Here is a 17,041-nt window from a genome sequence, read left to right as displayed (position 1 = left end):
ACAATTCCATTTCTGGAATGTGTATGCAAGTTTCTGTTGTCACCAATTACAGAGGCCAAACGAGCTAATCAGCGGAACACAATTCATTTATTCAGCTGGTTTATCGGTAGGTAAGACCACAACAAGATGTTTCATGCTGGGACACATGAACAGTTTTCACCTGTCATTCGTGAACTTATCAAGAAATGGGGCAAAAATATCAATTACGTAAAATATAAAATACGGCTAATTAAACAACTAAGAGCAAACGTTGGCATGAAATCCGGAGACTGACATGGCCCTCCTTGCCGACCCCCCGATTGAAATTCGACAGTAGCAGGCAGGTATGATTCCGATCACCGGATTAGGATCGTTTGGAAAATAAAAGTATTCTTTCACAGCCCAACCCACAAAACACCCTCGGGGGTTTACGGGTTCAAATCCGCGTTAATCCCGCTTTACAGCCCTTTCGCCACGGTCGTCCCGCGCACGAGGCGAACTCTCCCGCCGACGCCGACGCCCCCCCCCCCCCCCCCCCCCCCCCCCCCCCAACAATCCGGCACTCCGAGCCCCCCCCCCCCCCCCACTCACAGCTTAACCCCTCTGTCTCTGCGCGGTGAGGAGATTGCGCAATGTCAGCGGCAGAACGTGGGCCTGGTGAAATTACTAGGGGGGTGACGGTGCAGTAACAGAATCTTGTGCAACGTTTCATGATGTGTGTGTGTGTGTGTGTGCGGTACACAGTGTACACAGCGTGTGTGTGTGTGCGGTACACAGTGTACAAAGCGTGTGTGTGTGTGTGTGTGCGCGCGCGTGAGTGTGTGTGCGGTACACAGTGTACAAAGTGTGTCTGTGCGCGCACGTGTGTGTGCGCGTGTGTGCGGGCGTGTGTGTGTGTGTGTGTTGTGTGTGCGCGCAGTAACTGCTGCATCATTTCCATTACCTGTACCGTTCTGTGCCTCACCTGTGCTGAACAAAGGAGCCTTTGTGGCACAAAATGAATCTCTAATCTCTTCTAAGCTGAGAGGGCACCGATGGACGCTGACAGATTTGAAGATGATCTCTCTTAAAACGCCCCCCCCCCCCCCCCCCCCACCGCCCCCAAGGAGCCAGCTGAGGACCCTTGCACAAGAAATGCAGAGGCCAATTAGCCTTACAACGCGCTGCGCTAGGTACAACACGTACTGGCGCTAATTAAGAAAGTTAGAGAGGGACAGAGAGCGGGAGAGAGAGAGAGGAAGTTAGAGGGAAAGAGGGAAACGGAGGTAGAAAGAGTTAGAGGGAGAAAAGGAGCAAGAGAGAGGGAGATAGAGGAAGTTAGGGGGAAGAGAGGGAGAGAGAAAAAGAGAGGGAGACAGAGGAAGAGAGAGGGAAAGAGAGGGAGAGAAAGAGAGGGAGAGAGAGAAAAAGAGAGGGAGATAGAGGAAGAGAGAGGGAAAGAGAGGGAGAGAAATAGAGGAAGTCAGAGGGACAGAGAGGGAGAACAGAGGGGATATGGTCTGTAAAAAAGGGAAGAGTGTCTCAAACAGACGTCTTATAGAGGAACACCTCTGACTGAGCACTCTCCATCGAGCACACAGCCCCCAACCACCTTCACAGACAACTGCTCCCAAAACACTGTCCCCAACCGCCTTCACAGACAACTGCTCCCAAAACACTGTCCCCAACCGCCTTCACAGACAACTGCTCCCAAAACACTGTCCCCAACCGCCTTCACAGACAACTGCTCCCAAAACACTGTCCCCAACGGCCTTCACAGACAACTGCTCCCAAAACACAGTCCCCAACGGCCTTCACAGACAACTGCTCCCAAAACACATCCCCCAACCGCCTTCACAGACAACTGCTCCCAAAACACTGTCCCCAACGGCCTTCACAGACAACTGCTCCCAAAACACTGTCCCCAACCGCCTTCACAGACAACTGCTCCCAAAACACTGTCCCCAATCGCCTTCACAGACAACTGCTCCCAAAACACTGTCCCCAACCGCCTTCACAGACAACCGCTCCCCAAACACCGTCCCCAACCGCCTTCACAGACAACTGCTCCCAAAACACAGTCCCCAACGGCCTTCACAGACAACTGCTCCCAAAACACTGTCCCCAACCGCCTTCACAGACAACTGCTCCCAAAACACTGTCCCCAACCGCCTTCACAGATAACTGCCCCCAAAACACTGTCCCCAACCGCCTTCACAGACAACTGCTCCCAAAACACTGTCCCCAATCGCCTTCACAGACAACTGCTCCCAAAACACTGTCCCCAACCGCCTTCACAGACAACTGCTCCCAAAACACTGTCCCCAACGGCCTTCACAGACAACTGCTCCCAAAACACTGTCCCCAACCGCCTTCACAGACAACTGCTCCCAAAACACTGTCCCCAACCGCCTTCACAGATAACTGCCCCCAAAACACTGTCCCCAACCGCCTTCACAGACAACTGCTCCCAAAACACTGTCCCCAATCGCCTTCACAGACAACTGCTCCCAAAACACTGTCCCCAACCGCCTTCACAGACAACTGCTCCCAAAACACTGTCCCCAACCGCCTTCACAGACAACTGCTCCCAAAACACTGTCCCCAACCGCCTTCACAGACAACTGCTCCCAAAACACTGTCCCTAACCGCCTTCACAGATAACTGCTCCCAAAACAGTCCCTCTCCAGCACTTCACCTCTCACTCACTGACCCTGCACTGCAACAGCCCTCAGGAGACTTGGGTTGGATTTCCCCCCCAAGTGAGATTAAGGACTAAATTAATTTAAGGGGATTTGAGGCCCGTTCAGGTTTCCATCCAATCAGACTTCCTCCGATTAAAAATATTTTCCAAAAGCTTGCTGGCCAACTCATCAACCCCACTTCTGAAAAGATCCCGCAGAACGGAAAAAAACAAGGCCGATATTATTGTCATGTTGACTGCACGAATAAAATTATTGCCACCTTGGATAAATAAGAAAATAAAAACTTTTTTTTTTTTCAAAATAATTAGCCTAACTACATTGCTCAAATTCTAAAATTGCTTACATATGCTCAAAAACAAAATTTAAATGTTCTTTTATATTGCTACAATTGGTCAGCAAAAAAAGTTTTTTTAAACAAGCAATAAATTCAATTTCCAAAAATGACAGGTGTTAAAATAATTGGCACCTCTGTTTTTGGTACTTCTGTGCCCTCCCTTCACAAACATAACACTACAGATTTAGCACATGTAAGAACGTTTCAAAGAACATTTTGGCGTTGATAATATTTTCTTATCTGTATTTGTTCATGGCTGCTTCCTCATGCAAATCACATGAGCAGGATGATTGCGCATAAAATTTACAAACAGTCAGCATTCGTCATCTCGCACACCTGCGATATGCACAAAAACAAAGTTTTGCACGTGTCATGAATCTCGTTTTGCTTTTATGTGGGAACAATTTTAAGAACAAAAGTAAGGAAAGTTTTGTGAATGGGGCTCAATGTTACTCAAATCATATTCTACAGCAGTGGTTCCCGACCTCGGTCCTGGGGGACCCCAGGATTAGCGATTGACCGGTGATTGATTGATTATCAGTTCACTGATATTAATCCGCCAGTATCCAACAATTTTTCCCATATCGGGTATCGGCTGCTTCATATCGATGCCGCCGATATCCCAGTATGAAAGCAAACAGCCCAAATGTACCCTGATAACCACATTCAGTACAAAGAGACGTGTAGCCAGCCGCAATAAAAGAGACCGTTGGACATGCAAATATCCAAACAAATCAAGAGGAGCAGTCTTGGCAGGTGTGTGACGCGACTTTGAACAGCCGCAAACCTTCTCAGCATCGCATGGTGGATATGCGCCCAGTTCGTTTAGTCTACCCCTTCTCCTGTTGCGGCTGGCTAAATGTCCTCCAGCTCATTTTTACATTACATTACATTACAGGCATTTGGCAGACGCTCTTATCCAGAGCGACGTACAACAAAGTGTATAACCATAACCAGGAACAAGTATGACGAAACCCCTAGAGAGAAGTACCGGTCCAAGTGCAGAGAACAACCGCATAGTTCAACTTGGACCCTGAAGGTTAAACTGATTAACACTAACAACAAGAAAGGCAACAACGCAGTCTATGGAAAAAGAAAAAAAAGATGGAAGTGCACCAAAACGTGGACAGAGTTAGCCTCCCTTAGTTAGTTGCTGTATGTCATTATAACGCGGCAGTTGACTGGATCAAAAGGCAGTAAAGTCTACTCTTGAAGACCTAGCGAGAACGAGACCTACATTAATAACAGTCCAGCGAATGCTTATTATTCTGTGTCACCGCACTGGAACTAACGATGACCATCAGAAGAGCAATCAGGATGTCGTCTATTTGCTCGGATTGTGATTTTGGACTGAATGGTAAACACTTGTGTCCTCTCAGCAATAATCACCTGTGTGTGTGTGTGTGATGCTTCTCTATACAGGCACAGGCACAGACACAGACACCCACGCACGCACGCACGCACACGCACGCACGCACACACACACACAGAGACACAAAGACACATGCATGCATTGTGATGGTGCTATAGACATTAATATAACTCTGCCTTCGTTATAAGAATTAGTTGGGCTGTATGAGCAATTGATTTCCACCATCACACTTGAGTAACAGTCCCATTATGAATTTCCTGAAATTATGATCAATATGCCAACCTCTAAAAATAACCCAATGATATCGAATGCCCTATTTGAGCGCTATGAACTTTAATGCTGCTCCAATTTCAAATCTGGTTATTTATGACTTTTCTCCCCTATTCCAGAAAGCTGAACAATAATCAAGTGTAGTGCAGACTAACTTTAAAGAAGCTGGGTCAGGAGTGGCACTATGTAAACACTAACACCAATGCACAATAAGCATCCAAAACTTTATAATAAGGGCTCTCAAAACACAGCAAACCTGAGGGCCCAATTTTAAGAATATAAATGCTATGCATTTTGAACACTGATTTTGCTTTATGTCGCCATTCTGTCATAGGAAACCTTTTAATTAACGATGCTAACGATGCTAACTATCACCTGTACTTTTGGTCCTTTGGCCCGTAATAATTTTATTGGTACTGCCCATCAGCTGGAAGAGCCCTTAACGGTCGATCACTACCCTGGGTATGCTTGTTTTTTGTTGCAACCACAGTTGCAATCCTAGAATTTTAACAAAATGTAATCTTTCTTAATTACGTCCTCCCTCCCCCGCCCGTTCACCATACGCCCCCCCCCCAACAACAAGCCTTCAGTCTGCCTGGCTCTGACAGCGTCAGAACAATTACAGGTGAATCACCTCGGGGCCAATCCACTCCGAGCTGTGCAGTTACACAAGTTCAGTGCACGACTCTGAGCCAAAGAACCACTCAACTAGGAACAAAGCCCCAGCCCCCCACCCCCCCGCCCCCCCACCCCACATTGTCTGTGTACCCCCCCCCCCTTATATATTTACAGCTCCGACGTGCCTGACTTACACATAATACGCCAAGTAATACACACTACACTCCTGACTCACTGACAGACGAGCCGTTTGTGAGCAGCCTGGTATGGGGACACTCAGGCACTTTTTAAAAGCAGCATAAAAAAATAAACGTACAGAACTTCATATCCTCCACAGCCACGGTTACATAAATACCTGTCGGGGCGTGGTGTGAGAACAGAGTGCCAGCCCCAGGAGCCCCACCTGCACACCTCCACCCGTCTCGCTGCAGCGCTTCAGAGAGAGGAGGAACGCCTGGCCTCAGTCTGCCATGGGGACAGCTCAGAGCGCCACAACCAGCTCAGAGCGATAACCTAAGCTTTTAAAACCTGTAACCACAGCCACAACAGCGGCCAAAGCAACGTAACCCAGAGCCTGAGAATGGAGAAAGACTGCACTGTTGTGGATTAGCTCCTAAGCACTGTGTCTTGCAACAGAAGTTTTCCTTTTTAAACTAGATTACTGGCTAATTCCCTGTAGATCGCTTGCCTGTGGTGTTCAAGAAATCACAGCCAATGCAGAAAGTACACTGAGTGAGTATCAACCTGCAGTTGAATGCTGGTCTGTGCATTCCAACAATCCAAAAGCATTCTACTCTCTACACTGTGCATTCCAACAATCCATGTGCATTCTACTCCCTACACTGTGCATTCCAACAATCCATGTGCATTCTACTCCCTACACTGTGCATTCCAACAATCCATGTGCATTCTACTCCTTACACTGTCCAGGTCACTGAGTGCTGGGCTTTGAATACCAAAGCTACTCGACACAGTAACACATTCAGGGGACAGGAACAGGGATCTCAGATCTCACCACACTGATCATCCTCCCTAGTATTAAAAAAACATTCATCACAACGTGGAGACTTCCCTGCACTCAAACTGTAGGTGCAGCCATCTCCTCGTGAAAAGTTCCATTGTTCAGGGAAGTTAATTAGTGGGAAGGGATTCTGACTGCGACTGACACAACTTTTTACCCATTGAAACCATTTATACAGCTGGATATACACTGAAGAAATGCAGGTTATGTACCTTCATCAATGGTCCTATGCGGGAATCGAACCTGCAACCTTTAGGTTACAAGACCAGCTCCTTACCCATTACACTACACTGCCGCCCCTTGGGAGGGCCGGAGAGAGGAATCCCCAAAGCCGAAGCCTGAGGAAATGCAACCTTGATAATGGGTCACTTATTCAGTTCAAAATAACGGCCATATCTCCTGCCTGCAACACATGACTGAGAGAGGACAGGACCGGAGAGGGCGGGGGGGGGAGGCGGGGGGGGGTGAAGAGATGAGAGAAAAGAGACAGAAAGAAAGGGAGAGAGACAGAGGGACAGAGGGAGGGCGAGATGAAGGGAGAGAGACGAAGGTAAGGATGAGAGGAAGGGATGGAGAGGAGGGAGAGAAGGATGAAGAGAGGGATGAAATAAAATAAAAGAGAGAGCAAGGGAAGGAAAAGAGGAAAAGCAAGAGAGAAAGAAGGGGGAGAGAGGAGGGGGAGAGAAAGGGCTGGAGACAGTGAGAGAGAGAAGTGGTTTCAGTGATAAACAGGAGGGAGGGAGAATGAGAGAGAGAGGGGGAGTGAGAGAGAAAGAGAGAGAAGGGGAAGGAGAGAAAGAGAGAGGGGGAGGGAGAGAGAAAGAGAGAGAGGGGGCTGAGGGAGAAAGAGAGAGGGGGAGGGAGAGCAAAAGAGAGGAGCGGAGTGAGAGAGAAAGAGAGAGAGAGAGGGGAGGGGAGGGAGGAAAGCACCATGAGTCTGCAGTATTGTAGCCGTCCCTCTTCCTCCTGCCCCACATATCAGACCACATCCTGTGGAGGGTCCAACGGCAGTAATGGCAGCTGCCGCCTAGCCAACGAACAGCTCTGGATGGGGGCTGGCCATTTTGGAACCAGAAAGGCTTCAAGGGGGGTGGGGGGGGGGGGCATTGGCAGTTACCCAGCAGTAGGCTACTGTAAGCTTCTTTTTATTTGGGTGATTTCAGATCATTTGAGTCTGTCTGAAGTCATGTAATTTAACATACGCCACAGATAAAGTGCTCTGTTATTACTCCAGTAAGGAAAAGCTGGCATCAAGAAGTCTGGAGGGGTCGAAATCCCGGTTGAGAGATGTTTTGACATAAACAGACCAGGTTATCCCAAAAATAGCTCAGGCCTTACCCAGATATAGCCTGGCTACACACCTAGTTGGCTACACGTAGCCAGGTATTCAGCTGAACCCCTAGACAGTGTTTCACCAACTTTTCACCACAAAAGTGTTCGCTGAGGCATCTCATCACAGGCTTTGTTAGTTTTGAACTCAACACCCAGCTAGGGCCACTACCTCTCACTGTTATTCAAGTAAACCAAGGCAACCAGCACAGGACCTGGGTCAAATACGTATTTGTTTTGGATTCAAATACTTTTCTACACTATACTGAACTTGTCTGGTGTATTGGAACCAATGAAATACTCTCAGTAAGTACAAACCTCGCCTTCTGGTCATACTGGCAGGCTCAATTACACAGGCAAGATCAATAGAGCACAGTAAAGTATTTGAATCCAAAACAAATATGTATTTGACCCAGGTCTGACCAGCACTGTGGTCAACCTTACCCCCCATCCAACGTGAATTGGAAAAAAAAAAAATCTGGCTATGTATAAAAGTCAAGGTGACCAATCCCCCACCCCCCTACCCACACCCCATGCAGGTACAGGACACAGGTGAATGCTCCAAAGGTAAACTCTGACACACAAAATGTTGAGTCACTTTAAGGAGTTCAGTGACTCCTCTGTAAATGATTGAAGGCATTTTTTTTTTTTTACAGCTATGAAGAAACCAGCAGGAATCAGGACAGAAGAATCGACTGAAAAGTGCTTTCCATCAATTCCGTACTCAAAAACAAAAGTCAGAATTTTAATGAAAGCGTAAATAATAGAATGCTTCACACTTCGTGGGAATGGACAACGATGAGGCCTTGACCACTGACAAATCTCCAATCTTCACCAATCAGAGGGACGTTTATACGCGACTCACCACACACAAGATTTGCCACCGAAATACAACGCAACACTGCGATGGCACTTTCTCTTCAAGCAGTCCCATCTGCAAATGTTTCCGGAAAAAACCTCCCACGCATACCTCTGTTAATACGGCGATGGGACAAGATTTCAATTGAATTTTCCTCCCCCCGTAAAACCTGCAAACGTCCATTTTAATTAACAGCGGCGGGCGCGACGACGCGGGAGAAGGTCCCAGGTGGGAAACAGCGGAGCCTCTTTCATCAGGTTATAAAGGGAGAGACGTCAGACCACTGCACAGCAGGGCAGCTGCCCAATTTCACAGGCCCGTGATTGACTGAAGAAGCCGCACGCAGGCAAGGCTGCCACAACATTAAACGTCCCTGCGTTTGACGAATGGGCCCCTTCCACAGGACGGGCTCATCTGGGGACACGCCAGAGAGGCCCCGGTAAGTCACCGCTCGCTGTGAAGGATATGGATGGTAATGGTAAACAGACTGCATTTATATAGCGCTTTCATCCAAAGCGCTTTACAACTGATGCCTCTCATTCACCCATTCACACACACACACACACACACACACACACACACACACACACACACACACACACACACTCACACACCAACGGTGAAAGGCTGCCATGCAAGGTACCGATCAGCTCGTTGGGAGCAATTAGCCTAGGGGTTGGGTGTCTTGCTCAGGGACACTTCGACACGCCCAGGGCGGGGTTTGAACCGGCAACCCTCCGACTGCCAGACAAACGGTCTTACCTCCTGAGCTATGTCCCCCCCCAAGGAGGGACGCCAAAATGAAAATGCAACCCAGACCGGGGGGGGGGGGGGGTGGGGGGGGAGGGTCTTCAACCCTGATCTTTGAGAGCCATGGCGTTTGCTGGTTTTTAAATCCAATTAATTAATTAAAGAGCTTCAGAAAAACATTAAAAAGTCTCCAGGAGTTGGGAAATGCTGCAGTAAACATCCTGCAGTACGATTAGCTTCAGCTGCACCTTAATGAATAAGTCACCCTGATATGCACAAATTACTCCTCCTTATCATGGCCATGAGCACATTCCAGATCATCGGAAGGTTTTATCATTCTGGCGTGATTACCAGGAAGGAACCAACTGAGTCCAACACTACACAGGCTAACAGTGCCCAACACTGCTGAAGCTAACAGTGCCCGACACTACTGAGGCTAACAGTGGCACACACTGCTCAGGCTAACAGTGCCCAACACTACTCAGGCTAACAGTGCCCAACACTACTGAGGCTAACAGTGCCCGACACTACACAGGCTAACAGTGCCACACACTGCTCAGGCTAACAGTGCCACACACTGTTCAGGCTAACAGTGCCACACACTGTTCAGGCTAACAGTGCCACACACTGCTCAGGCTAACAGTGCTACACACTGCTCAGGCTAACAGTGCTACACACTGCTCAGGCTAACTGTGTCCCACACTGCGGTGTTGAAACCAAACCACACCTGACAAAAACAAAACGTTTTTTTTTTTTTTCTTTTTAATTTCCCAGACAGCTTAATACATGTAGGCTTCTGAGACAAAGTGGGTCGCTTTCCATTTGCAAAACAGGTTATTCTAGTCTGGCGACATCCCACATTTTTTCCTTCTTCACATCATTCAAATCTTTTCAGAGGGCACATACCTAAGCGGTGTGCTAATTCTTTACAGAAACCGAAATCATTAGAGGCACCGTTGCCTGGTTTCGCCTGTTTGAGGGCCCTGAGCAGTAATCCGTGTGCATACACCCTGCTGAAGCCTCACTGTAAAACGAGTTTTGCAAGTAAATTACCTTTGCAAATTCTAACCAATAAAAAAAAGAAGCTAAATACCTCACTCCCGTTCCCACTTTGCATTCCGGAGTGGAATACTGCACCCATCCGCTCTCCTGTAGTACATCTCCAGAGGCCAGGGATTAGGGTGAGCAGGCCCCCCCGCCCGCCCCCCCCCCCCCCCATGCAGCACCCCACCCCTCGCCCCCATCACCCCCCCAATCACCCCCCCCCCCCCCCCCCGCCTACTGATACTGACCTCAGGGAAAACTCGTTCCATGCGAGGCCAAGCCAAGGAATAAACTTGGGAACAATGCAAATGGAGACTCGTCGTCATGACGAAACTTGGCTCAGCAGAGTCACCCAGTTCCCCGTCCCATCCCAGCGTTCCTGGCTAAATTCCCCGCCTGGCTCTCTCAGCCTACCACCTAATCACCCCCCCAGTTCGTTTGGCAAAAAACTGTTCTCTCCCTTTCCACCTCAGCTGAGGTGTGGTGAGGGTTCGGGTACAAAATGGCCGCCGTGCCTCACCCAGGTGGGTGCTACGCATCGGTGGTGGTTGAGGAGAGTTTCCCCCTCATCACCCCTCATAAAACACTTCGAGTGTGAGAAAAGAGCCATATCAATGCAAACCATTACAAATGATTATTATTATTATGTTCATCTGACAATCAACACTGTTTGCCGTTTCAACACTGACAGGGTCACGAAGAGACAGACAAAAGCCCGTGCATTTCCGGGTTTCATGACAGCTTGGCTCAAAACTACTGCAATCAGACCAATGTTTTATTTGACATGTCACATTTTTTTGCTAAAGCCTTGAGCTGCTACATGGTGGCTTCAGACCATGCGTACACCACGGTGAAAAAACTGTGGTCTAACATGACCAGCACAGCTGTTACGTAAGGTAGGCCTAAGTATTTGGCTGAAACAGAAGCGCGCTTACATACAGTACCAGCCAAAAACCGGCAGATACCGGGATTCGGTGTGACACCCCTGCATTAGACTCACTGGTGAGCCCACCCACCAACCAAAAGAACCTCTACAGCTTGGCCTGCTAACAAATGCTGACGAGAAGGGCTTTTAACTTGGATCACTGGCCACACTGTGAAATTGAGCAGGGCCCAATCAAACACCGAGAAAGAAGATAAGCAGGATCCAATCAAACACTGAGAAAGAAGATAAGCAGGATCCAATCAAACACTGAGAAAGAAGATAAGCAGGATCCAATCAAGCGTTGAGAAAGAAGATGACCTGTGCATACAAACGAGCTCTGCAGACTGCAGATCATTAACCACATTACCTGTGGCACATTGTCACGGCAGAAGGAAACGGGGAGAAATTAGTTCACTGGGCTAGTTCGCACTTAGTTTCACAACCCAGATAAACTGTGACGCTCAAACACACACGCACACACACACACACACACACACGCACGCACACACACAGTACACACAAACATTTGAAGCTGGCTCTCTGAGCCTTATCAGTTTTGCCATCAGTGCGGTGTGCCGCAAATAATTTAGCCCACCCGTCAGAAGCAACGAAAAAAATCTCCATGACTACTGTCAGATCCATGACAACAATCAGAGGGCCTCAGCTGTGTTTGTGTTACTTACATACAACACGACTGAGGCTGAGCTGCCAGGCCAACCAGATGTCCCCGTCAGACCTGTTCATGTGAATGCAGTGGCCTAGCAGGCCCGACTGCCACCCCCCCACACCCACCCACCCACCCACCCACCGACGACCCCCATTCTCTACAGAATAGACCAGTAATATCAGTGAGTCATATCTCACTGCAATATAGAACCTGATCAGCCCCCTACCCTTCGGAATCTGAACACCCCATATCATGATCAATTCAGATCTTCTCTACAGAACCTGAACACCCCATATCATGATCAATTCAGATCTTCTCTACAGAACCTGAACACTCCACATAGATGATCCATGACACCTTTCTCTACAGAACCCAAATGCTCCATATCGATGGTTCACAATGCCCTTCTCCACAGAACCCAAAAGCTCCATGTCGATGATTTATAACACCCTTCTCCACAGAACACAAGCACTCAAAAACTGCAGAATAAAAGGATAACCTTGAACGCAGATTCGCCGTTCGTGTGCAAACTGGGTGAGAGATCCCTCAGGGGACCGTGTGGGCAGATAGGTTTTCTGACTGCGTTAGCGCAAGGAAAACAGATCTGATAACATTTAACATGTCACTCCAGAGCGGTACTAAAGTGCTCATTAGACCTCAACGAAGGGGGAAGCCTGCCGAGCCTCTGGCAGTCAGCCTGTCGTCCTGCAGGCCTGGAAACGAAGCCTCTTTAACCCACACAGCCTGTGCAGCAACTGAGACAATGCCAGGATCGCCGAGAAGGGAACATAGGTAGGGCGCCGGGGAGGAGAACTGGAGAGTGTACAGGGGGTGTACAGGGTGGTGTACGGTGGTGTACAGGGGGGGGAAGTATGAGGGGTGTACAGGGTAGTGTACAGTTGGAGTGTACAGGAGAGTGTACAAGTGGGGTGTAGGGGGGGTGTACAGGGAGGTGTACAGGGTAGTGTACAATGGGGGTACAGGAGAGTGTACGGAGGGTGTACAGAGGAGTGTACAGGGGGTGTACAGGGCAGTGTACAGGAGAGTGTACAAGGGGAGTGTATAGGTGGGGTGTGCGGGGGGGGGGGTACAGATCAGTGTACAGGGGGGTGTACAGGGTGGTGTACGGGGGTGTGCAGGCGGGGCGTACGGGGGGGGGGGGTACAGGGGTATGGGGAGTGCACAGGGTGGTGTACGGGGGAGAGGCAGAGAGAATAACAGCACAAACAGACAGCACAAACTGCAGGCCACTTCCTCCCATGCGTTTAATGTGGGCTGTCCTCGGTCCAACACCATAAGTTGAACACTTATCTGAATCATCTTGGGGGGGGAAGTATTACCCGCGACGGAGAATTGGCCTGATACGACATTACTGGCCCTGCTATTAAATTTTCCTATTTAAACAGGAACATCAGAATTTCCTGTATAAGATCCATGGCAATTGCGAAGTAGTAAGAGAATTTTAAAAATGTATTTAAAAAATAGGTAAATAGATTAATGATCTTTTCTGAAAGGGAATGTCTATTGTACCATAGTTACCATTCGAACGCTCAGTATCAGTTTCAGATGCAGTTCGTTCTACGGGTTTCGAAGCGTTGGAAGGTCACTGCAGCCGACCGGTAGCTACGGTCCGGTACTGTATGCAAATTGAGGAATCACTTCCACACACTGCAGCCCGTCTTGTCAATAATTACATACATGCTGCTAAATACGGTGTTACGACCGTGGTTGTTAAAACAAACACCGCAGCATTCCACGTTAAAGTGCAACTGTCATATGGCGCATATAGCATAAAATAAAATTATTAGTTCTCAGACCCTGGCGAAACGCGTGCTCCGCTGTAGCCGTGGATAGAACTAGCTATACGAAATGATCGCTAAGCCCAAAGGTGGCTCTCGCGGGCTAACTAGGTATGTCGGTTTAATTTGTGACATCCACACGGAACAGAGGTACACCGTCGCTTGCTATACATGTAGCCTACCTTGGTTAACATTCAGATATGAAAGCACGCCGCGTTTTTTTAGAACAGGCTATTGAATGAGACTGCAATGCAGCGAAGTTAGCAAATTAACCGGCATTCGAGTTTGCAGCTAACTCGTTGTATTGAGATTGTTCCAAGTTAGGCAACTGTGAATGACAAGGTTAACAAGCGACACCATTCTGTTGGGCACAAAGATTCTCTACGCCCGTGGGTACAAACTCAAATACACCCTGTCGTAACCAGCAACTCAAAACCAGAACCTATGGTTAGATACACGTCAGCATTGATATGTCACAAATCCCCTGAATCAATGTTTGTTCAACCGCAGCACTTGTTACCTATCTTGCCTACTTTCCACATACAACACAAACTGAATGAAGTGTCGCAAGGATAGTTGCAACACAAAGTGGTAACTACGGAGCCCTTCAGTCTAACTATGTGTGTAACGTTTGTTAGAAAATGATTTTTATTAACTTAAGTTTCAGTCCTACCACAGTTGAAGTTCATGTTCTTTCGCAGACCGGACAGCATCGAAGTTTCCCCGGACATAGGCAACACGTCTCGCTCCGAGATCAATCTCGTGCACATACACGAATCTCGCTCTCTTTTCAGCCTGTTGACAATTGCTAGATGAGTTCCTGTATGATAAAAAAAAGCTGGGATTCAAGGCTAAAGTAATCGAAACAGATCGCAAGAAATAAGGTGCGTGACTTGTAATTGAGGCGCTCGGGGATTGATTGAACTGCTGGAGAACAAGGACGTGTGTTTGTTTTGGGGAATGGATGAAGCCCGTTGGCCAACCACGCCCCCCGATTACAGTAAAAGTATCGGCGTAAATTACAAAGTAAAGCTTTGGTGATAGTTTGTAACGCAAAATAGCAATACGAGTAGGCTGGCTTCAGTTCAGAGTATAAGCATTGTTTATTATTTTCTTTCACGAACATAATGAACCTATTATAAGCCATGTAATCAACAATGAATTATTGTTGATCTATGATTATGATGAATGACGTGATACCGTACGATGTCTCATGGAATTTGAATTTGATTTTGTGACCATGTACGGGGCGAGTCTGGGGGGAGGGGGGGGGCATTGAGTAAGAGGAGTTCATTGTAAGAGGAAACAAGCCGTTTACGTTATGGGAATTGATCCCTTTTTTTACAGTATTTGCCACAAAAACTATAAGCCACGTGGTCACCCTGCGGTTCAGTCTGCCACATACTTATGTTTAAGTGTCACATGCTAATGACAGTCTCTCACAAGCCCGGTGTAAATTCCAGCTTGATTCCAGCCTCGTTTTAATCTGGTCAAGCTGGTTTGAAGCTGGTTTTGAGATGGTCAAGCTGGCAACAAGATGGTTGAGAGAGCAACTGTGCTGACAAGACCATCTACAGCTGGGGGGCCAGCTTCGCACAGACAAAAGATCATCATCAGATTCCAGATGATATCCAGCTAGATTGCTTCTTGGGTTGGTAGCTGGAATTTCCACCAGGGAAGTCAAACGTGTTTAAATGCCGTATTTGGTCACACTAGAGGTAATGTCAGAGATGGTTGGCATTACTAAGATGTTTAACTTCACAGCTTTTACTCGCATGTTTTTATCCGGACGTGATCGGAAAATCTGAAACTAAAAGTCACCAGAATTAATTAACTGAAACCAAAACGAAAGCAGTCTAATTTATAGGCCATGTGATAATTAACAGTGTAAACATAGGCAGGCAGAGAGATATTGCCATTTGTTTAATAAACGTGATGAAGTCCGAGCAGTGTGTACAGAGACGGTGTTGTCAGGCACAGGTCGTAAATGAATCACAGTCTTCTTTGTGTCCTGCTTCACGGCTGTTGTCTTTTTTCTGGGTGTTGCCAGTTTTTTTCTTTCGGCTGGACAGGGGTGGTGGGATTAACTCCACACTGAAAGATCCTCCGTCACACACTTCCTGGTTTTACAGTCTCGTCCAGTTACACATAAGGAGGCGGAGGATATATAAAAGCGGTTTAATCCTCACGGTCAGCCAGCCTGACTGAAATTCTAAACTGCGGGGGGGGGGGGGGGGGGGGGGGGGGGGGGGGGGGCAAACTTGACGGGTTTCATTTGACTCGACTACAATTTCCTCTAAGTGGGGTGGGGGGAGGGGGGGGTTTGGGGGGGGCGGGGTTATGTAATGGTTAGGGAACTGAGTTTGTCACCTCAGTAGTTTAAAATTCCATGTGGCACCACGGTCACACTATTGAACCTGGTATTTAAGCTGTACAAATGGTCAGTATGTAAAAAAAAAGCTAAACATGTTAATTGTTTGGGATTAGGGCATGCAGTAATCAATTGTATAGTACATTTGACCACTGCAAATTGTACAAACCTACATTTACTTTTATCTAAGTCACCACACTAAAATTGTTTTGGGCTGTGTGAGCCTCTTAAAGCAGTTGACAAATTATGGTATTTTTTTTATAAAGTCCTCAGTCCAGTTTTGACAGTGACAAAAACCCCACATAAATACAATAACACTAATTCAATTTTAATTGTCTAATTGTCATTCATATGGTCTGCTTCTCAGTCATCTCCTCTTATGGCACAGTTTGGTGTGCAGTGGGAAGTTAAAATCCCCAAGGAATTGCCTGCACATTGGATATCGGTATAGGTCAGCCACAATAATTCTGTCCGTGGCAATAACTTTACTTGCAGCCCTAAAAGCTCTTTCTAGTTCATTTTATGTCTGTTTTTGCTAGGTAGCCAGCCCCATGTATCCAAAGTTCCCCCCATAGCAACAAAAGAATAAACATTTAAAACATTTTTTTTTTTCCCTGTTAAAACAAAGCAAACCTGAATACATTTTGGATTACTGCCAAAGCTCATATGCGGTGCCTGGACTGGATGGAATGGAATGTTCTGGAAAACCAAGGTTCTGACTCACTGTGGCCGTGACTGTTCTTATCAGAAGTGGACTTTTCACCAGAAAGCCCTTCAGAAGAGGCTTTGTTGAACTTTCAAGCTGTGTGCTGGTCCATCTCTGTGAGGAAAAATATGATTCATCGCATTATTATTTAGCATTCTCCCTGTGCCCTGGACCATCGCTTTTGTCTGTGATAGAAATACTACATGTGCCTCTGAATAGAAAGAGATGAATATTATTGCCTTGCATCTGATTAACGATTTTGAGCAATCTGATTCATTTAGTTAATCAGAGTAACAAATGATAATAATAATAA

The 17,041-nt window shown here is 47.4% G+C and overlaps 1 protein-coding gene across 2 annotated transcripts in view; it reads right to left on the bottom strand.

Annotated features, from left to right (window-relative positions):
- The window catches only part of LOC118216763 (testis-expressed protein 2-like), a 41,612-nt gene extending 27,018 nt beyond the window's left edge, over nt 1-14,594 (bottom strand). Inside the window, exon 1 of one of the 2 annotated variants that reach the window (XM_035398223.1) lies at nt 14,325-14,594. The gene's annotated coding sequence lies outside the window, so the exon portion shown is untranslated. The remainder of the gene's footprint in view (nt 1-14,324) is intronic. The other variant, XM_035398222.1, reaches the window with a different exon arrangement.
- Between the last annotated feature and the right edge of the window lie 2,447 nt (nt 14,595-17,041).

The sequence above is a fragment of the Anguilla anguilla genome, chromosome 17, assembly GCF_013347855.1.
Source record: "Anguilla anguilla isolate fAngAng1 chromosome 17, fAngAng1.pri, whole genome shotgun sequence".
Classification (NCBI taxonomy): domain Eukaryota; kingdom Metazoa; phylum Chordata; class Actinopteri; order Anguilliformes; family Anguillidae; genus Anguilla; species Anguilla anguilla.
The sequence above is the reverse complement of the archived record's forward strand: the minus strand, read 5'-3'. Positions and strand labels throughout refer to the sequence as shown.